An 18,640-nucleotide genomic window follows, 5' to 3' on the forward strand; every position below is an offset into this window, starting at 1 on the left:
GACACGATATATCAGGAGAGATATCATCATACCTACTTGGTGCCAGAGTCTTTGAGATGAAAACAAACAACCCATGAGTTTATCTGTAAGGATGTCATGTTTCTTAGATATTTGACTTGCTTGTCACTTTACAACTTTTCCAAATGTCACAGATATGCATTTAAAATATATGCTGAGGGAAAAGGACAGTGTATAACTTGTGTAAGGTTAATAGAAATGACAAACTGCCCCCTCTCCTTCCTAAACCCCCACAGCCCAAATAAATAAATAAAATAATTCCTAATAGGCTGTTCCATCTATAAATATACTTCTGGATCAATTTAGGGACTGGTGATGGATAAAAATTGTACAGGACTAAAAAAAAACTGTACAGGACAATTAAGGCATAATATTCAAAACTGATTTTTTTTATTTCACTTTTTAAAAATCTCACATTTTCAAAGATCCATTTTCTTTCCAAGAATCAGGAATAAAATTGAAATTAACCAGCTAAAAACTTTTAAATTTAAATAATATTATATTTTTATTTTTTATCATTTTACTTTTTTATTATGATAAGTGTATTCTTTAATCCCCATGCCTTATTTCCCCCCCCCCCATTGCCTGCACCACAACCCCCCACCCCCCAGAAACTATCAGTTTGTTCTCTACAGTTAAAAGTCTGTTTCTTGGTTTGTCTCTCTTTTTCTCCTTTTTTTTTTCCTTTGCTTGTTTATTTTGTTACTTATTTCCACATATGAGTGAGAGCATATGTTGTCTTTCTCTGAATGACCTACTTCACTTAACATTATACTCTTTAGCTCTACCCATGTTTTTGCAAATGGCAAGCTTTCATTCCTTTTAATGGATGATTAATAAGGATATATATGTGTGTGTTATATATATATATCCCACATGAACATCTGTTCATATTTTCTGCCAATGTTTTAATCAGATTGTTTTTAGGTATTGAATTGTATCATTTCTTTACATATTTTGGATACTAACCCTTTATTGTACGTGTCATTTGCAAATACCTTCTCTCATTCATGAGACTGCCTTTTAGTTTAGTTTTTTATTTCACTGTGCAGAAACTTTTTTTGATGTAGTCCCATTAGTTTATTTTTGCTTTTATTTCCTGCCTCAGGAGAAATATCTAGCAAAATGTTTCTATAGCTGATGTCAGAGAGATTACTACCTATGCTCTCTTCAATGATTTTTATGGTTTTAAGTCTCACATTTAGGTCTTTAATCCTCTTTGAGTTTATTTTTGTGTATGATGTAAGAAAGTCCCATTTCTCTCTTTCTTTCTTCTTTCTTTCTTTCTTTCTTTCTTTCTTTCTTTCTTTTTTTCTTCTTTTTTTTTTGCATGTGGGCATCCAGTTTTCCCAAGACCATTTTTTGAAGATACTTTTTTCACATTGGATATTCATTTCTCCTTTGTCAAATATTAATCAACCGTATAATTGTGGGTTTATTTCTATTTTCTATTCTATTCCACTGATATATGTGTCTGTTCTTATGCCAGTACCATACTATTTCAGTTACTACCACTTTGTAATATAACTTGAAAACTGGAATTGTGGTACATCTAGTATTGATTTTCTTTTGCAAGGTTGCTTTAGCTATTTGAGGTCTTTTGTTGTTCCATACCAACTTTAGGATTGCTTGTTCCAGTTCTGTGAAAAATGCTGTTGGTGTTTGATGGGTGTTGCATCAAATATGTAGACTGCTTTGGGAACTATAGACATTTTAACAATATTTATTCTCCCAATCAATGAGCATAGAATGCTTTCCATTTTTTGTGTCGTCTTGAATTTCTCTTATCAGTGTTTTATAGTTTTCAGAGTACAGCCTGATGCCAATGACGCCAATTCCATTCCTTCTTCATTGCCAGAAATGCTCCCAATATGAAGCTTTACCTTGTTGTTTTATTTTAAACCATATTCACATACTTAACCCTTATTCATTCTTAAATCTCACCTCAAATATTGCCTTTAAGGAAAGTGCTTGTAGCAATAATTATAATTTTAACTGGTTTGGTACGTTTTTGATTGATGCCTTACTCAAATACTAGAATATAAGCTTCAGAGGACACTTTATTTTTTTACTCACATTTATTTGTTCAGCATAATTCCCATTGGCTAGCACTCTATTGCTAATAGAACTCTGAATAATATTTATAATGGCTATACCACAGTTCATATAATCTCAGAGTACATTGGAAGATGAATAATAAAGCAGGATTTGGGGCTTTTTTTCATTAGTTAATAGTTTTGTATTACTGGTTATTGTCTCTGCTATAACAACTTTCAACCTGAAAAGTCTTTATATACTGGTTTACAAAATAATATTTATATGCATTATTTTATTTTATCTGCACAACTGCTCTAACAAGTAAATACCTGCTGAATATAAATCTAGATAGGAAGATTCATAGTCTCCCTTGACCATACATGCACAGACCTCAAAGTATGGTGCATAACCCTTCCATATATCCAGAGTAACAGGAATATCACTCTTACCATCTTTTAGAATCCAGATTACATTACATATTCTACTATTGTGTATGCTTCAGGGGTGGACAGTCATTTCTCCCCTTTATTGCTACACTCTCATTATTTTAAGCACAATATGAAAAGTCACTCAATTAATAAAGTTAAATTTTCTTTTTGATTTTGGTTTTTTTTTTTTTATTTACTTATTCATGAGACACACACACACAGAGAGAGAGAGAGAGAGAGAGAGAGAGAGAGAGAGGTAGAGACATAAGGCAGAGCGAGAATCAGGTTCCATGAAGGGAGCCTGATGTGGGACTCAATCCCAGGACTTCAGGATCTTTTCCAGGGCTGAAGGCAGGCACTAAACCACTAAACCACACAGGCGTCCCAAATTTTAGGTTTTTGAAACAGAAATTAAAATAAATACTTCTTGGGGTTCCTAGTTTGGCACAGTTGGTTAAGCATCTAAATCTTGGTTTCAGCTCAGGTCATGATCTCAGGGTCATGAGAGCAAGCCCCACATTGGGCTCTGCACTGAGTGTGGCATCTGCTTGACATTCTTTCTCCTTCTCCTCTTGTCCCTCCCACTTGTGCCTTCCCCTTCTCTCTTTCTCTCTTTTTCTCTCTCTCAATAAATAAATCCTTAAAAGTAAAAATAAAATAAGTACTTCTTCCCTTAGAGACTTCACCAATGTGAAAAATGGAAACCTAACTAGTTCTTTATTTTAGCGTCATGTAAAAAGTAGAGGAAGTTGGGTTCTTAGTTTAGTCTTGCACATTTAAGCCATTATTTGGTAAACACAAGAACCTAAAATAGTAGTATCAGTATTAAATTGAAAGCTCTGTTTTCATATAATTTTACCAAGCCTTTGAGAGTACTAGTTATAATAATCTAATGTTTACATATTTTCTTTTCTTACTTCAGGAGTTCATTATAATGCCATTTTTATGGAAATTAAGAAAAAATGATTTGTTTTCACAAATTGGTTGCCAAAAATCTGTTGCTTTATTAATTAATTTAATGGTAATGCTTAAGTAGCTGCAAGACAAGGGAAGTAACTTATATTTGTATTTCCTGGATATATTATTCATTTTCCATTTTTAGGTTTGCTTAGAATCTATTAGGTAAGGTTTTGTGCCTTTCATTTTATCAGTCTATAAAATTGATTAAATATGGTTTATTATGCTTTAGGATTTTCTAAATCTCTTTCTAAAAATATCAGAATTAGTTGATACTTCTAGCATATTCCTGATATTATAGGATAATATATCTAGCCTTTTTATTTTCACCTAATTATTCTTTCAGTGTAGAGATCTTCACGTATGACTTTTGCTGGTCAAATTTGCTTTTCTTTCATTCCTTTTCCCAAGTCTGCCAGTTATAATATTTTGAAACAAAATTGCTCCAGGAGAAAACTAGTTTATTATCAAACTTCAAAAAGAGCAAAAAAGGTAAATTGTGCCTTTATAACATTTGTGAAAATGCCTGGAGCAAACATTATACCATAGTATGGTAAATCTCTGGAAAGCTGAACAGCTCAATAATAAGTCATTGTCTTAAATAATGTAGAAAAAGACCGATGTTTTGGATCAATCATTAGAATAATTTATTACTCATCAACTATTTGCTTATAATTCTGCCACCAAAACACCAAAGGAGAGAAAATTATACAAAAACATCTAGATAACTGAGTTCCTGATTTATGTTGAGTGCTACACAAATACCACAGAGTTATAAACTTGGCAGTTATAAGTATTTATAAATATTTTAGCTCAAGATAGGAGGGTTACCAAAATGTTAATTCCTCAATTAGCTAAAATAAAAAGAGAGGAATAAAAAATACAGAAACTTTACTTGAAAAAAATGATAGGATAAGAAAATGTAAACAATGACTTAGCAATTTTCCATTTTCAGAGAATGTATTAGAAACTGGAGTACTTATGTTTATGGGCAATTTAGCATTCTGAGTGATGTGAACAAAACTCACAGTATGGAAAATCAAAAATTCTACAAAAAATACTATGAAAACTTTTTCTCCAAAAGAATTCACAACAGGCAGAAAAGTAAAGGAAATGTGTGAGACTAAAATAATGATAAAGCATGAGTTTAAAGAAGAAAGTAAGCTTTGAAGTTTGTAGCTACCTTTGGGCATTTGATAATCACTTGATCTTATATCTTGGGTTTTAATCATTTGTGTATATAGAAGATACAAAACAAATCCTTGAGTCACACATGGTAAATTTCAAATTATAGACTTCCAAGTAAAGGCTGAATCTTTGAAAGGGGACACCATACATAAAAATTGAACAAATCTGGAAATCCACCACATGGAGCTAGACTGTACCTAATACTTGCTTACATAGACTTTCATTTTCCTTGGAGAGATCAGAAAAGTTCCCATAAAATGCACAAACAGAAGTTGGAATCTGAAGTCACTATATTCTTCTCCCCTCCACCCCCCGCCAAAAATATAATCCTAGCAGAGAATTTAAATTGGTCCTGAGTTAGTACTGACACAAGGCCAATGACAGACCCACATTTCTGAAGGAAAGCATCTTTAAACTTAGGCTTTCAAAAATCAACACAAAAGGAATATCAATACCAGCTCACAATGAAAAAGGCAATAAGTATGTAAAGAACAAACTACTCTGGACAGGAATCAATGAAACAGAGAAAGACTAGTATGTTTTATTTGTTTAAAAGACTGGATTTGAAATTATAACAGAGGAATGAGAGATCGTCAAAAACTGGCTAGATTTAGAAAAAAATAAAAATTTAAGTAAAGTATAATATACTATTTGAGATTACAAACTTGGTATGTGAATTAAATAACAGATTTGAAATATCTGAAAAGGGATTAGAAGCCCAAAAACATATCTGAAAAACAGTAACAACAGCAAGGAAATGGAGAGCAACAACGAAAAAGACATATGACTTTTTAAAATTCCAGTAATAGTTAATAGAGAAAATGTGGAAGAGGTAGACTACAAAGGGTTACTGATTGAGAATTTTCCAAAAATGTTTAAAGTCACAAACTCTTAAATGAAGACTTAACGTATTCCAGAAACAATTCCCATTTTGTCATAGTATCATGAAGCAGGGAAGCATCAAAGGCAATGACATATGTTAAAAGTAGCTGGGGAAGGAGGAGGAGGAGGACATTTTGCACAGAAGAATGACAAATTGTCAGCTGACTTTCAATAATAACAATAGAAACAAGAATTAATACAAACTAATTTAAATACAAACTAAAATGTAAGATTGTACAATTTAGAGCTTATCATCACAGGTATTATTTAAACATATACCCCAGAGAGAAGGAAAGTGAACCTAATAAGAAATTCTGAGATCGGGCAGCCCAGGTGGCTGAGCGGTTTAGTGCCACCTTCAGCCCAGGGCGTGATCCTGGAGACCTGGGATCGAGTCCCAGTCCCTGCGTGGAACCTGCTTCTCCCTCTGCCTGTCTCTCTCTCTCTCTCTCTCTGTCTCTCATGAATAAATGAATAAAATCTTAAAAAAGAAGAAAAAGAAATTCCGAGATCTATATAAGATGTTAAATAAATGTTAAACCTGTAAATGAACTTTAATAATTTGACACATTAAAAGGGAAATAACTTCCAATAAGTTGCATTAAAAGGAAAGCTAATCTATTTTACAAAGTTAACACATAATTTGGAAAGAGTATCATCAGTCAGAGAGCTGATTGCAGTCGTATCTTTTAGAAATGTAGAATTATCATTAACTTCAAAGTTCATTAAGTTAGTATGTTGATAGAAACAAATAAAAAAATTCAAGAGTATATACTTTGAAACTAATAGAAAAAAAATAAAGGGATTAGAAAACAAAATAAATCAAAACCCAAAGAGGAGAAACACACACAGACACGCACTTTGGTATATAGAGTGAAGTAAATAGAAAGAATGAAATAAATGACTTAAAGATAAATATAATTAAATCAGTAATCAAATTATATATAAAAGAAATAAATTTTTCATTTAAAAGATAAATATTTTAGGCTGTTTATTTATTTTTAATTTATTTTATGATAGGTACACAGTGAGAGAGAGGCAGAGATATAGGCAGAGGGAGAAGCAGGCCTCATGCACCGGGGTCCGATGTGGGATTCGATCCCAGGTCTCCAGGATCGCGCCTCAGGCCAAAGGCAGGCGCCAAACCGCTGCACCACCCAGGGATCCCCTATTTTAGGCTATTTAAAACACAACTGCATCTGTGTGTCATTTACAAGAATAATAGGTAAAACACACAAACAGGTATACTGAAAAAATACTGAAAAATAATAGGTAAAACACACAAACAGGTATACTGAAATCTAATAATAAAAATAAAAAGTTGATACATCAACTTTTAAATTTAAGGGAAAGATTTTAGGCCACATTGAAAGTATTATAGAAATTTTAATTTTATATGCACATGCCCCTAACATAATATCTCAAAACTATACTTAATATAATTAAGAGAAGTATAAGTAAAAATGCACACCTATCATTGAGGTGTTCATTTTTTTTAACCTAATTCACTCAACACTATCTAATAATTTTAATTAAAGAAAGCAGAGAAAATATAACTTAAGAAAGCAGGCTTACAAATTAAGTGTAGACACATAATAATAAAATAAACAAATCAATATTGAAAAAGTATTATAACAAAGTAGAAAACCTAGTGTTACAGATGAGTTATATTACATATTCTGTATAATATATTCCAGTAATAATTTCCATATTATACTACTCAGAGAATGCAAAATGTAAAAAAAAACTCATTATGTAGTTACGAGTCTAGTCTACTGAAAGTATCAAAGTAAAACTGAGATGATAATAGAAATGAACATTATTGTCAAATGTATAACAAAATACATGCAAAACTCCAAAAAGAAATATGAAAAAGTGTATTTAAAAGGTGCATATATACACATCTGATTCACTGCTCTGACAATAAAGGGGAAAAAACCCAATCATGTATCAAGCTACAGAAGGAAACATCTGGTAATGTCTTCCATATGAAACAAAAATAAAAACAAAAAACTTTGTGAAATAGAAATAGAAAGGATAGGACAAGCATGGCACTACGTGAAGACAACATAAAAGCATTTCTTTAAAAGGTAAAAATTACCAGGGATACCACTGTTAATCAATCAGGCTATTGTATTCTAAAACTTTGGCCAGAGAAAAAGGAAAAGCAAGATCCCCAAAGCATTTCTCAGATTCTTTAGTCACTTCTGTGCTGAAACCAGTTGTTTTCCTCAGTTTTCTTAGAGTTACACTCAAAAATCTACCATGACCTACAAGGAGTTGCATAATCTGACTCTCTTCTCGTCTTCCACATCCTTTCTCTACTCCAGCTATCCTGTCTTTGCAACTTCAGGCACATGTTCATTTTCAGATACTTTCAGTAGCACTTCCTTTGTGCAGATGAGGTTTTCTACGTGACTATTGCAGCCCTCCTCTTCGCTGAAATTCAGTCTGCAGTGAGGCCTAGTTGACAGCCCGAGTGACAGGCAACTCCCTCTCCACCATCTCCCACACTCAATACCATCCACCCCTTCACTATAATACCACTTCACTATTTTGTCTTCTAGAGCATTTAGCATCTAACACTTTATGTAATTGACCTAGTTGTTATTTATTTTAGTAAGTAGACCAGTTAACTGTGGAGGCTGAGAAAAATTAAGGCCATTCCACCTCAAGATTAGCATTAGCACAAGTACAGCCATTTTAGGCCCCTTGGAATAAGAGCTGAACTTTACAGAAAAAACTGCAGAATGTCCTAGGCAGGGAATCCCATATAGGAAAGACAATAAAGCTCAGAATGCCCTTGGCATAGAATCCCATATCAGATCTTATGAAACTCCCCCACCCTTTCCCCCATACTGGAATGGAAAAAATCCCTCCACCCCTTCTGAAGATCCCCTAAAAAAACATAAAAAACCCAGTTGTAACCCACTTCAGAGTCCAAGTCCCTGCTCTGCTGTATGGAGTATACTTGGACCCAAGCTCAAGCTTGTATATAAGCCGTCGTGTACTTGCATCGGTGTCGGCTCCTTGGTGGTTTCTCAGATTCGCAATCTTGGGCACAACATTAACGTATTGTCTGACTAGTACAAGATGAAGAATGGAAGAGTTTGCTATTAACATGTCATGAAAACAGGCACAAATTGAGATTATCACAAGAAAATCAGGATTTTTTCTCTATTATCATTTTTTTCAATATTACAAGTTCCATAAAAGCAAATTTTTTATCGCTAAAGACATAGTTCAGGTGGCTAGAATAATTTCTGCCAAAATAAATATTTGTTCAGAGACAAAATGGCTGACCACTTTTTCTTAGCCATTAAAAAAAAAATCTTTTCTCCCCAAAATACTCTGTGATCCTAAAAGTAATCACATTTTGATCAGTTAACCAGATTGCAAATAGAATTCCTAATAATTCATATAGCATGAATTCTCAGTTATTCAGTAGGCAAGAATCATTCCTGGTAGCCTTACATTACTTTGGCTTTTTATGCAGTTATCTTGAATGAAAAGTTCTGGATTTTGATACAATGCCAGAGAATTCTTTTTCATGTAATGTACTTTCCTTAAACGTTAGAGTTTGTTTTTCATTCATTTAAAAATTAGGTAGATTTTTGCAAAATATATTGGAGAAGCAGGTGTGGGCACATAGAACACATACATGCTGGCAGATGCCAAACAAATAGACCAACAAAAGCATTTGGAGCCTTTACATTCTTGCCAGTCTGATGCCTTAGCACAATCTGCAAAGTGCTGTGAGGATTGTCCTTATGTTTATTCATTGAATAGAAATATTTGCAAATTTCTCTTTCCCCTTTGGATATAAAGTTCTGTGAAATATGATAAAGTAAAAGGAACATTTCAATGACAGAACCTGCATACATATTTCCATTATGGGCAATAGAAATGCTTGTGACTTCCCATCATTCAGGTATGAATATATATTTAAAAATCTACTAGTAGATACTTCTTTATATGAGAGCAATCAATAGAAACCTCAGGAAATTAGTATTTATTTTTAAATTTGATTGTTTAAAAATTAATATTTAACCATTTAAATCTAACTCCAGATCCATGAGACAAAAAAATGCAACAAAATATTGTATCTGGTTTATACAGCTAACTTGAACCTATACTGTATCCTGAAATATTTAAAATTATAAACTTTAGATTTTTTTAGTCTTTAATAGAAAAGTTTTTGTTGCAAATTTACATTAAAAAAAAACAGGTTATTAACTTTGGCAACATACATTCCTTATCAAATGCTTTGCAAATGCAAGCTGTTGAGAACAAATGAGGTTGACTTAATACCTGTAGGGTGTGTTCATTTATCTTCTGTTTCCCAAATTCTGATTGTATTTGCTTTGCACAAAACCCTCCAGACAAAGCCTCTTGCTGCTTGCACTCTAGACCAGACAATGAATACATATGCCATATATGATGGATATCATTTGTCTTGTGTATACGCCACATATACGTTACTTTTGCAAGCACACACATATATACACTCATGCACTAGAACATATATAGTAGATTTGTCAATCTGGATTACCAGAACTACACCAGTTAGGAACTTGGTTTAGAAATTCCTTTAGAAATAAACACTCAAATCAGTAAGTGCTCTTCATCACTTAAAATAAGGGCCACATGATGCTGTCCTCTAGTGTAGATGCAGGTAGTATCATCTTAACTTTATTGTTCTTCGGCAACTAGCCTAAGTCAGAAAAACCACCCTCTGGAGGACCTTTCTAAATTAATTTGCTAGCTGACAGCCTGAGCTAAAATAGTTGCTAACATAGTTACAGGAAAGTAATTGAAGTCACTCAGGAATCTCATGTACAAGGAATTGAAGACATTTTCTTTCTCTATCTAGATAACACAAACATTTCTGGACATGCTATCCTCATATTATCCTCAAATGTTAACAAGGATATTGCACACTTGTCTAGTGCTATCTTTATCTCTGTGAACTCAGAAGCAGTCCCTGCACAGATTTATAACCATCACAACTCTGTCCCAAATAATGAAAAAAAAAAAAAAAGTCACAGACAACAATAGATTTATCAGTAAACCTGAAGTTGTAACATCCACCCCACCAGTGAAGTCAGTCTGATGTAACAGAGAAAGGATTTGTTTTGTTGCTAGGCAGGGGAGATTAAATCTTGATATTACTGAGGGGTAGCTAGATCCACTTATTCATCGTCTCTAAGTCTTACTTGTGCCACCTCTAAAACTGGAATGCATCATAATTTCTGTGTCTATGCTGAATATTAAATGAAATAAAGTATTTAAGGAAAGTTGTTCTCCGTTCATTCTGTGCTTAGTATATGGCATATGTTTCCATCCTTTTCAAAAAGCTAAATATTATCATTTTATCTTACATTTTTAAATGGTTTGAATTCAAATTTATTTGAAGTATCCCAGAAATATTTTAATGCTGCAAAATCAAATATGTAAGGCTTGTATCTTCTACATTTCCTCCCTTACATCATTAATAGTAGAGAAAAGAAAGAGAAAAATGGAACTAGGGTTGGAACATTGTTAATACCTTTTTGCCCTGCCTGGATTGACAACTATCTATACAAGCATTGATATTTTCCTATTCATTCAGTATTTTCTGAAACAGCCAGTTTTTTCTTTTCTTCAAAGATTTGTTTTTATCAGTAAAGCACCTTGTTAATTATCAATTTTATAAGTCACCAATATGAAAAAAATAAATAAAAATGGAAAATCAGGCCTAGTAGATGACGTCCATCATTTTATGTAGTTATAAAGATTAGCCTAATCTTGGTCTTTTTAGTCTTCTTATTTTCAAGCATATTTTATGGACTTTTAAATGCACTCATTTGTACATTTAAAAGTAATGTCCTAAGGTGCGATGTTTTTTGAAGCCTGACTGCCCTCTTTGACATAAGACAGATATCTACTTGCAGGGTTGTGCCAAGTTTTCATCTATTTCATAAAATTCACTTATCAAGGCAATTTTCAAACTTTTCTAAAAGGAAGCTCTAAGTAATTAATTAATTTGCTTTTTGATTATATTTTTCATTGCATTGCTCCCGGCCACAAATTTTCTCTTTTGAGTTGCAAAAACAGTTTGGTCATATTCATTCATAATTTGCATTATTGGCTTCAAAATATTGCTATGAGTGATATTTTCATTTAGTTATTGCTCAGGGTTTTCTCTCACAAGAGACAACAAAATGCAGACTCTTTTGAAACTTCAAAGTAATAAAATCCATATTTTAAGTAACTATTTTTTAAAATCCCGCCTTTTGTTTTGTTTTGTTTTGTTTTTTGCTTTGGCTAAGGAGTAAATTGCAGTTATGATAGCCTACTCAGAAGCAGGAGCATACTTTTTCCACTCCTGATGATTTCCAGTTATTATTCATTTTTCTCAGTATTTTATTGACTATAATAACACATATTAAAATGTTTTAATCTCTGATCCTTATCTCAGTTTTTAAGAATAGAATTTTAAAGTATTATTTTTAAATGGAAAAGTATCTTAAATATAAAATATTTTAGAATGCATATCCATAATATATTTGTCTTAAATGGGACTCACAGAAAGACTATTTAAACGGAGTGTATTTCCTTTATTTGTACGAAGTATGTGGAACAATAATCAGCAGCCTCAATGAAGAATAGATAGGATTACGAAGTGACTAACTTCTATCTAAAGCCAAATGTGTTGAACTTTGAGAACACTAAAAAACAGAAGAAAAATCCATTATTTTCTACTTTCTCCACTTTAAGTAACCAGCGCTAGCTGTACAGACCAGTGAATCAATTCTATCTTGTTTTAGTTCCAGTGTAATAGTGTTCTTTTACCAGAGTGATCATCCTTCCAGGTTCCAAAATAAGGCTTTTTGAAAAGTATTATTTACTGGCTACCTAATTATCTGGGCATTGATGAAGAAGCTTGAGATCAACGAACGTGGAAACGTTGACTAATGAACTTGCTTGTCCTTTTATATGGCAAAATCTATAAGAGGAAATATATTTAGAGCGTTTGTTTACTCTGTTTTAAGATTTAAGAAACAATCGGTCACATACTTGCGTGGAGCAGTACAAGATGATGCTCTGCCACAAAGCTCGTATGTACTAATATCTCATCTTGACAACACAGTTTGGAAAAAGGGGAAGCTGGAAATCATGGAAGTACAATTGTCTTCCTTTAGGACTAATTAGATCAAATAGATTTTATTATTATAACTAGGAAACTGCCATTTTTCCAGCATTTTTAATTGAATCATTACATTCATGATCACCTAGCATATATATTTAATTGAAATGGTGAGTCAGCCAATATAAAGATAATCCAACATATAAAATCCTCAAATCTGAATTAGTTATACTCAATTATTAACTATTTCTTGGTTCTATGGATATTTTGTTCAGGAATTACACCATTGCTTTATTAAAGTGGATATGACTTCTTTACGACATTCACTTAACAGCAGAAAGAGTAGTCTATAGGGACTCATTCTCCTCTACTCTCATGTCTGTTAAGATGTTTTGTATGATTCCAAAAGTTAATTTCTCCTATAGGTACTTCACAAAGTTGAGAATTAAAAGCTGGGGGAAAAAAAGAAATAAATGTAGGTGCTTTATCTTAGAGAGGTTTATAATAAACTATTCTAATAATTTAATTTGGTATATAAAGAATACTATATAGATGTGTATACTTCACTCATTTATTGCAAAATATTTAGAGGAAACATAGGATTTACTGACTTCCCCATAGTCGTATGAGAAAAAAAAATAGCTGACAAACGTTCTTTCCAGAAGCATACTATATTAAAGTTTCTAAACTGAAATTGCAAATAGAGACAGCGATCGCTTTTGGATTCTAGATGCTGAGAGTTTTACATATTCTCAAATACTGATGCTTTAAACTCAGGGTCATCTAATTTACAACATGGTAAGAATTTTACAGCAACATTTAATTCAAATACCCAGACATTCAGATGTCAGTACTATTAGATGTTGCAAACTGGCAAGGCACATGCTTTATATTGCCTAATCTGATGTTTGTATTTGGATAAGAAAATATCGGTGCACAAATGTGCGTGTGTTAACTAAATTTGCATTCAAATGTGCAACACCACATAATAGTTGAGATCTGTGTTTACCTCTTTGCAACACTGTGGTTGAGCTGAATAATGGTCATCTATTAGCTAGATCACAGCACTTGATATTTCCCTACTATCTACTCCTCCCCAATGATTGTTTGACATTCGGAGGACCTACTGTCAGCCATTAATCATCAATGTTTCTTTTTGGCTTTTCTCATGAAGAGAGAGTTCATGAAGGAAAAAAAAGCACATTTTCTCTATCCATGACTCAACGAAAATCAGACATTACAAAAAAATCAATCAGCTTCATACTCTTACATCTGGCTTGAGCCTTTATTTCTATCATTATGTGAACTTCTGTACATGTTGAAGTTTGGAGACTCTATACCACCATATTTTCACAGGTGATTATACATATTTTTTGTATTACCTCATGTGCTAGAAATCTGCCTCAACATGCAACACATGTCACTGAGGAACAGGTGCAGCTATTAAAACTGTCTTTCTCACTCTCTTTTCTTTAACATTTTTGTTTCATTGGAGACCTATTTCTTTTATAACTTTCTCACCAGTTTACTTTTAAGAGTTATCTGCTTGCTGCACAATCAAAGAGTATATCCATGATAACAATATAGGATCAAAATTATACCTTGCTCAGCCCTATCATTTACCTGTGTTAAAAACATCAGTATAAACTGTGATTTTAGCCTTTAGAAAAATATCATTTAAATATCTCCCTGTCATCTGCATTAACATTCATGATGTGGTATTTCTAAATATATAAGATATGCAAGACCTTCACTTATAAAACATAATTACTTAGATGTATATAAACTATGCAATTCTCTTTCAATTATTAAAAAATCAGAATAAAAACTCAAGAGATATTTTTAAGTTAAATATGTTCTGACATGCCACCTATGTGGGATAGAATATTTTCAATAAATGCTATAATGCATTGTAAGCAAACATTATGCGTCCTCCTAATGCCTGCATTTAACATTTAAGTTGTAATTTCTCTAAATAACCAAGGTATACAAGCTAACATTTTGGAGTCACTATATCTACATAAGATAGTCATGTAGCCATGCTCCGTAGCCAGCACCAAATGCAAATTAGAATAGCGTGACATTATATTTTAAAAAAGAAAAATACAACCTTAAGAAATGTACTTTATTAAATACCAGTGGAGGGGCACCTGGGCGGCTCAGTGGGTTAGGCCGCTGACTCTGATTTTGGCCCAGCTCATGATCTGAGAGTCCTGGGATGGAACCCCATGTGGGCTCCGAGTGCAGCAGGGAGTGCTTGAGGATTTCTCTCCCTCTCTCTCTGCCACTAGCACTCTTTCTCTAGCTCTATCTCTCTCTCAAATAAATAAAAATTTAAAAAATAAATTAATGTGACACATTTAGGTGTTGAAGGAAACATAAATGTTAGAAGAAATAAAAATAATTATGTTTGTTAAATATAAAATTACATTTAGGTTAAAAACTCTCCGAAGGCAAAATGTCTATTGAATGACCTATTTTTAATAGTTTATTTAGCACAGAAATGAGTTTAAACAATCTGTTATATACTCCGTATATATTTCCTCAATCAGACATATTTTGTGAACATTTTCTCCCAACTGTGGCTTATCTTCTCAATTTCATAATGGTATATTTTGAAATACAAAGAGTTTCTAATTTTGATAAGGTCATTATTTTTTCTTCCTTATTCAGAATTATGCTTTTGTTGGTTCAGCTAAGAAGTCTTTGCCTAACCTGTAGTCATGGATATTTTCTCCTGTATATTCTTTTAGATATTTTATAGGCTTACCCTTTGTATTTAGGTTTATGCATATTTTTGAGTTAATTTTTATGTACAATATAGATTATATAATTAATTTATTTTGCAGGTGAATACCCAGTTATCTCAACACAGTTTGAAGATACCCTTTCCTAATGACACCCATTATAGGGTGATACAACCACAAATGCAAAGGTTGTTTCTGGACTCTCCATTCTCTTTGATTGATCTATACACCTGTTCTTTCACCAAAGCTACACTATCTTGATTACTTATATGTAAATAATTCCCATCCAAATCCCTATAAATGTTAAGTTCAATTTGACAGTACCTGCAAAAATCCCTTTTGAGGTTTAGAAACAATGTGTTGAGTATAATGCAAATTTGCACAGAATTGCTCTCTTGATAATGTTGACTCCTCCAGGCTATACACATAGAATGAATAGTCTCCATTTACTTAGGTGTTCTTTAATATTTCTCAGCAATACTTTGTAGTTTTCAGGGTGAAAGTTTTGAACATATTTTGTTAAATTATTTTTGATGTTATGATAAATGGAATTTTTCTCAATTTCATCTTTTAGTTCACTTCTGGTATCTAAAAATATAATTAATTGGTTTTATTATACTCATCTTGTATCCTGAGATGTGATGAAATAGTTTTAATCCCAAGAGTTTTATTGTATATTCTTTGGGATTTTCTACATATAGGATAATGTCATCTGCAAAGAGCAACAGTTTCACTGCTATTTGCAGATGACTGCAGATAACTGCTACCATAACAGTTTACTGCTACCTATCTATCTATCTACCTAAGTATTTTTAATTTTTGTCCAATTACACTGGCTAAAACATCCAGTGTAATGTGAGATAGAAGACAAGAACAAACATGCTTGTATTTTCTAATTAAAAAAAAACTTTAATGTAGTGATTCAGTATCAATTTCATTGCTCTATTTTGAAAGTATAATCACTGAATGTCTCTAATTCTTAACTCTATGGACTTTGCACTAATGAGTACTGTATTGATTCTTTTTCCAAAATTGATATTTCATTTCAATTATTTTCAACATAAATAATTATATTTCATGAGATTTTTATTATTAAAAATACACATTTAGGAAAGTTTCTCTAATAATATGAAGGAATGAGTATGTCTTAGGTTTATTAAATTAAAATTTAAAATTAGTAATAAAATTAGCAATATATCATTCTATATAGATAATCAGATTATTTGGGACATTTATTAAGGAATAGGTTATATGTTATTATGCTGTGTATTCTGGCCTAGAATATACTTGATAAAAAGTTTGATATTCACATACTCGATTATGTTCTTAAAGTATTTATATCAACTTTTTCTTAGAATTATAAAAATTATTATTTTTTATTACCTCTGTCCCTGATTCTCAAGAGGTTGGATTTATCTTATATTTGTTATAAAGTTTTACTCTTGATAACATAATTTTATGGAACAAGCTAATATATTAGCAATATTCTTATGGAGTGTTTTATTTTGATGATTTGGTTGCTTTCCTTAGAGAACAAAAAACTCCAAATAACATGTTTTTCAGAGTAGATCTATGCTTTACTTTTAAATTTTATTTTTATTTATTTTTATTTCAGTATTTAGTTGACACACATTACATAAGCTTCATGTGTACAACATGGCATTTCAACTTCTCTATACATTATGCTATGCTCACCAAAATTATAGTCACCATCTGTCACCACACAACACTATTCCAATATCATTGACTAATTCCCTGTGCTGTGACCTTTATTCTTGTGACTTATCCATTCCATAATTGGAAACCTGTATCTTCACCCATTTTGTCCATCCACATCTCCCTCACCCCCTTCCCTCTGGCAACCATCAGTTCTCTGTATTTATAGGACTGGTTCTGTTTTTCCTTGCTTGTTTATTCATTTGATTTTTTAGATTCTATATATGAGTGAAATCATATGGTATTTGTCTTTTGCAGTCTGACTTATTTCACTTAGCATGTGATTATTCACCATCCATGTGGTTGCAAATGGCAATTATCCTTTCAAATGGGTGCATAAATTATATATTAAATATCTAATTTTCCTTATCCATTCATCTATCAGTGGACGTTTAGGTAATGTCCATAACTTGGCTATTATAAGTAATGCTGCAATAAGCATAGGGGTGAATATATCTTTTCAAAATAGTGTTTTAATTTTCTTTGAGTAAATATTAAAAAGTGGAATTATTGGATCATATGGTATTTCTACTTTTAATTATTGGGGAATCTCCATATTGTTTTCCACAGTGGCTGCACCAATATGCATTTCCATCAACAGCACATGAGAGTTCCTTTTTCCCCACATTCTTGCCAACACTTATTATTTGTTATTTCTTATCTTTTTTATTTTAGCCATTTTAACAGGTATGATAAGATGAATCTCACTGTGGTTTTAATTTGCATTTCTTTGATGATTAGTGATGTTGAGCATCCTTTCATATGTCAAAGACATATGATAGTCTACATAAGATAGTATAGTGTGTCTTTGAAAAATAAAAAAGTATATTCAAGTCCTCTGCCTTTTTAAATTTTTTACTTATTTTTAACCTTTTTTTAGATTTATGCATATTCTTCATTAATCAATAAGGTAGTTCTGATTAAGAAAAAGTTACTATTTAAACAATATTCCTTAATTTTCATTGACTATTTCTTTCAAGAGGTTTATGGTGGTTTCTAATGTGGTATCTGGTATTCTTTAAAAATACATTATAGTACAGGCTGCCTACTCAGGCTGAAAGAGCAGAGTTTTTTATCTTGTGCATCATCCACAATCCATCAGGAGGAGCTGTCTGCAGCTTTGCAATGAGAAAGAGTCTGAGCCTTTATCCAGGAAGGCTCAGTGGAGAAAGCAAGCTGTGACATAAGCGCATCTACCACAGGGGCAGGAAGGAACATGTATGTAGGGTGACCCAGGACTATTGTAAAATAAGTCTAAAGTGAATTACTACGGTTTTATGCTCTGGATCATATTTGAGTAAAATAAAAGAGTAATAATATAGGAGACATTAGTCTTTAAGATGCTCTTTCAAAATGAGGTGCCTGGATGACTTACTCCATTAGGTGTCTTTCTTCAGCTTGGGTCAAGATCTTTGGGTTCTGGGATTGAGCCCTGAGTCAGGCTCTGTGCTCAGTGGGAAGTCTGCTTCTCCCTCTCCCTCTCCCTCTCCCTCTCCCTCTCCCTCTCCCTCTGCTTCAGCCCCAACTTGTGTGCTCTC

The sequence above is a fragment of the Vulpes lagopus genome, chromosome 3, assembly GCF_018345385.1.
Source record: "Vulpes lagopus strain Blue_001 chromosome 3, ASM1834538v1, whole genome shotgun sequence".
In the NCBI taxonomy this organism is placed as follows: Eukaryota; Metazoa; Chordata; class Mammalia; order Carnivora; family Canidae; genus Vulpes; species Vulpes lagopus.